The sequence below is a fragment of the Cydia amplana genome, chromosome Z (genome assembly GCF_948474715.1).
Source record: "Cydia amplana chromosome Z, ilCydAmpl1.1, whole genome shotgun sequence".
Classification (NCBI taxonomy): Eukaryota; Metazoa; Arthropoda; class Insecta; order Lepidoptera; family Tortricidae; genus Cydia; species Cydia amplana.
In genome coordinates, this window is record NC_086096.1 from 4,859,379 (window position 1) to 4,865,365 (window position 5,987).

Genomic DNA, 5,987 nt, shown 5'->3' on the forward strand with positions numbered 1-5,987 from the left:
ATAAAAAAAAATCGGGATTTTGGGCCTGAAGTCGGGAAAATGAATGATTCAAATTAAATTAATTGTATTAACAACAACGATATATTACATTATTGTCACTACGTCAGCTGCTCTGCCCAATCTCGCCACGCACGCCCCGCGCGCGCTCTGTCGGGCTCGACGCGGGTCGCTGGTTCGCTCGACGATAGTCCAGAACTTGAAATTATTGTTTTATAACGTGATGCTGTTTTTCGGGACAATTTTCACTTTGTCGGGAATCGGGAACACATGCTAAAAATCGGGAGAATCCCGGCGAATCCCGACCATCTGGCAACCCTAGATATATCGGAGCGGCAGAGGTGCTCAAAAAATCTAAACATGCACTCTAGTGCCTTGAGTGACAATAGAGGCGTGTTAAGATATTTGTGAGCACCTTCACCGCTCAGATGGTGACTGTACAAGCATAGTCCAGCAGTCAAACTCAAGGGCAGAATTTTTACTTAGATTATACATTTCTGCTACCATCAATAATTTTGCTTTTACGCAATACAGTTTTCTGTAACGTGATCAATTGATAGAGTGCTCACTCCATAAATCAGTTTTAACCCTTAAATGCATGACTTTTCTTTTTACCCGAAATTAATATATGTATCACATAATTGTTTGCCGATTCTAGGAAAAATAGTTAAAAAAAATATAACTTCGATTTTCACTGCGAAATCAGTGTTAGAAGTTGAATTGGCTAAATCATATTTATGTAAATATGTAATTTTCAGTAATAGATATATGAAATTTTTTACTACCATTAGAAAGGTACACTATTTGTGATATACCTATGATAAAGTTTTTAAATATAAAATAATTACAAACCCCGAAAAATCTGCCCAAAATGACATACTAAAAATCATCAACTTCCAGGTTTTTCCAAGTTTTCCGACATTCCGTCTATAAACAAATGTAATTTTTATAAATTAAAATACTGCGTAAATTTATGTAATGATTCGGAAAATTTATTAGTTTTACTATTGAAATAATATACAAGAACAAATAGAATTTGTTTAATAATGCATAACATTTGATGTTTATGTTGTGTGTATAAATGCATCACTATGCATTTAAGGGTTAAATACGTACTTTGCGTAAGATTCCGTTCAAGTAAGTACCTAGTAGAAGTAGGACGTAGGTATATTGAAAATCGGACATTTCCGATATTTTCCGCTGGAATGGAATTCTGTCCACCGAGTGCATGTAACGAAGTCTTATGTACGCGCGTGTACACCTACTTACGAAGTTTCTTCGATAATATCATAGAGAAAAAAATACATAGAGTGCTCACTCCATACATCAGTTTTAGTACCAAAAAGACTATTAGCATCTAGCATCGAGTAGCGGAACTATCAGTACTGCTACTTGACAATAGATGTAGCACCGACCGGAAAGTCTTATGCTGTTGAGATAAGACTTTCCGGTCGGTGCTACATCTATTGTCAAGTAGCAGTATACTGATAGTTCCGCTACTCGATGCTAGATGTAGACACTGAAATTAATAGTCTGAACTGATGTATGGAGTGAGCACTCTTGTCTTACTATATTTCTCTATGATAATATGCTGCAACTTCGTAGGTACCTATTCTCTTACTGGGGACTGCACCCAGTACCTTTAACAATTTATGTTGGAAATACAAATAGTAATAAATCAGGGTCTCGTACCCGTTGTTTTTCTATGGATTCGTCATGTCTGTCTGTCTGTCCGTCCGTATGTCACAGCCACTTTTTTCCGAAACTATAAGAACTATACTATACTGTTGAAACTTGGTAAGTAGATGTATTCTGTGACCCGCATTAAGATTCTCACATAAAAATTGAAAAAAAAAAAACCAATAAATTTTGGGGGTTCCCCATACTTAAAACTAAAGCTCAAAAAAATTTTTTTTTTCATGAAACCCATACGTGTGGGGTATCTATGGATAGGTCTTCAAAAATGATATTGAGAATTCTAAATTTTTTTTGTTCTAAACTGAATAGTTTGCGCGAGAGACACTTCCAAAGTGGTAAAATGTGTCCCCCCCCTGTAACTTCTAAAATAAGAGAATGATAAAACTAAAAAAAATATATGATGTACATTACCATGCAAACTTCCACCGAAAATTGGTTTGAACGAGATCTAGTAAGTAGTTTTTTTAATACGTCATAAATCGTAAACCACAGTTGAAATTTTCACAGATGATGTATTTTTTTAAAATATCCAATCAGTAGTCCAAAACCTCCCATCTATGCTTCAAAACTCTCGAATGTATTCGTTCAGGTGTAACAGATTACTATTATTTGAATGTTGCAGTTCTGTCCGCACAGTATTAGTGCGAGCGAGCCCGCGCCAATGACAGCTAACTGATATGATTCCAATATTATTCCAATATCGGTTTGATGTCAGGTGCGCGGTCGAATTGGCCTGCTACAATCTTGTGCTAAAATAAATAATAATAATTTGAGCCTAGGCCTCCTCTCATGCGCGAGAGGGATTGGGCTATAGTCCCCACGCTAGCCCAATGCGGATTGGGGACTTCACATATACCTTTGAATTTTCTTTTTTTTTTTTCTTCGCAGATGTATGCAGGTTTCCTCACGATGTTTTCCTTCACCGAAAAGCTAGTGGTAAATATCAAATGATATTTTGTACATAAGTTCCGAAAAACTCATTGGTACGAGCCAGGATTTGAACCCGCGACCTCCGGATTGAAAGTCGGACGTCATATCCACTCGGCCACCACTGCTACAATCAATCTTGTGCTACATCCGGAATATAGCTACGGGCTACGGCGTAGCAATTTGTAGCAATATGCTGCCTTGAGACCGATTGTAAGTATATGTGACGTTATCTGTGAAAAGGGACCTTATTGCCGATGGCGCTTACGCCATTATTAACGATGCTCCGATATAAATACAATGCCGCGCGACGCTATGCGGCGTAAGCGCCATCGACAATAAGGTCCCTTTTCATAGATAATGCCCCATATAATCAAACTTGTTATTAGGGTTCCGTACTAAAAAGGTAAAAAGGAACCCTTATGGTGCATATCTGCCCGTCTGTCTGCCTATTCGTTAATACTTACGCTATCAATTTGAAATAGTTATTAAAAAACCTAGGCTAACCTAAATCGAAGGCGTTTTATTTTTATAGTAGTTTATGCAACAGTGATATAATAAGGGTTCTTAAAATTCAAGGGTCGAAGTTACAAAACGAGACGTAGTCGAGTTTTGTAAAAAAAGACCCGAGAATTTTAAGAACCAATTATGAGCTGTTGCATACATTACTTTTTCTATGACAGCTGCAGCAAAAAAAAAAAAAAAGAAAAAAAAAAAAGAAAAAAAAAGTTATTATTAAAAAAAAGAGATTATTAAAAAAAAAGAGTTATTATTAAAAAAAAAGAGTTATTATTAAAAAAATAGAGTTATTATTTAAAAAAAATTGAGTTATTATTTAAAAAAAAAAAGAGTTATTATTGTAAATGAAAACATACCTCTTTCAATCAAGATGATCGGAACTTGTATCTTTAAAAAAAATAAAGCAGTTGTATTATACTCATAAGATGACTGCTAGCAGTCATCTTATGAGCCTATAGACAAAGCATTCAAATGACATTGCTTTAGATATCACTGTCAGTCATTTAATTGACACATTTAAGTGCTGGAGTAGAAAAATATGTTTATTTGTAATAGTTAGATTCAGATTTTTTTTTTAGATTTATTTATTTCAAGATGAAAATTACACTATAAATTTGCTACATTCGTCAAGATTATGTTTATCTTCTCATCATGATCGTCAAAAATTACATTATAAATTTAAAAATAAAAATAATAAGATTAAGATTAATTATGTCTCCCAATAAGGATCGTCCCAGTAAGGATCTCCCAATAAGGTTATGTTACATAAATACACTTAGGTAGGTACTTATATAGTATAATAGTATTGTAATTGTACTTACATTTATTTTAGTATCTCATGCAGTAAAATGTAATTTGTATCGCTTAGTAATGTGGTATGGCATATGAGCCAAAGACTATTAAACAGTCGTCATTTAAATCATCGTTAAATCATTGGGCGAATGAACATGAGACCGAAACTACAATTATATTTTACGGTTACGATTATTATTAAATCGTGTAGGACATTTTAAGATATAGATATTTTAAGAAGTAAGTGCCTAACCTATACCTACCTAGGGCCCGATTCGGATTTTGAACGACATCTATTAGACATCACCAAGATATGACAACGATATTTTTAACATCTAGCCTGTCAAATTTGACATTTCCGCGATTCTGGAGATACTCTTGAATGATTTCCACAATGTCTAAAACGTCTCGTTATTTATTCTTAGATCTCAAAACAATTTCGACGCGATCTTAATACGATAATTTAACGTAAAAGTGACATTGGTTCAATTGGTTGTCCGAATTGAGCTGCAAAAGATATCTAGTTGAAATCTAAACTACCAGGTATCTAGTACATATCGTATCGTTCTCTTCTCTAGAACGGATCTTGTTTTCCGAATACCGCGGCTAGTCTTTATAATATTTAAAAAACAGTTTCGTTACTTGATTTTTAATTTCCTCTTCACGAAGCCGAAAATGTAATTAAGGTGCCGTGATTTCAGGGTGCCGATCGTTCGCTCCGTGTATGGGTGACCAAACGTTTTTGTAGATTTTTTTAAACTTTTTATAATGCGCCTAAAATGATGTACGGAACCCTCGGTGGGCGAGTGAACTCTACATTTGTTTGTCTAATTTTATTAATGATCAACATTTTTTATGTTAATACCTGAATAACAAACGAATTATGATAATGGATGATGATAATGAAGAATAGTTAATTGATCATTTATTTTATTTCAATAATATAAAGGTAATACATATAAAACTTAAGAACTAAAACCCGTTCTGAGCCATGCCGGGTCCAATAGTTAATTATATTATATTATGTGTGAATTTTATTAATTAAAAACTGAGTAAACAAAGGTTCAGGACACTTATAGCTCTCTCTTTACGTCGTGAAGCAGCGACACTGACAATATGAGATAAATTTTGTGTCCACAAAGTCACTGAGGCAAAATTATCGCAGAAACATGCAAAATATTTAGACTTATTTTTTGTTATACGTAAATAGGTATTAAATACTTAGTAAGTAAGTAAGTAGTATAATTTTTAAAAACATCTTAGCGTTACTAAAAAAAAATCAACTAAAATTGAAAATTTCGTTTTAGTAGGTAAGCTGACTTTGGTACTTTATAGAATAGAATAGAATAGAGAATAGAGAGCGTTTATTCGTGACAAAACACAACAACATAAAAAGTCACGAAATGGTCCCGACTCAGCGTGGTGCTAGCCTGGCTAGGCTAGCGCTGGTCTTCCGTCAGGGCCATGGTCTATTACAGCACGAAGTTATAAAAAGCACACAATATAAAAAAGAAAAATTAAAAGACACACCAATATTAAAACGTTTAATATTCAGATAGTAGTACCTATTCGTTTAACTTCATATCGCAGTTGTTTCGAGTGGTTTGTGGTCATTAAATTAGTCACAGGGTAAAAAGAAAAAAAAGTGAAAATAAAACCTTTCATAATAGGTGGGTATTATTTTTTCTATATTTGTTTCATTTTTAAGTACATAGTTTTATTTTATATGTTAGTTAAGTTTTAATTTGTTTAGTTTATAGATAGCTTTAATGTTTTTTTGTATATGTTAATTGTTTCAGTACTTGCTATCACTACGTAGTAAAAAAGTCGCTGCCCGCTGTCTGCCTGTCCCTATGTATCAACAATAGATATTGATGCGGTCTTAATAGATAGAGTGATTCAAGAGTATATGTATAATTTGTTAACCCGTGCGAAGCCGGGGCGGGTCGCTAGTTTATATTTAAAAAAAGATAATTTGCGTCCATATTTTCGCTCGCCCGCCGTACCCTGGTAACTCCCCCGGTCCAGCCCTGCCGGTGATCTTGGCCACAGAT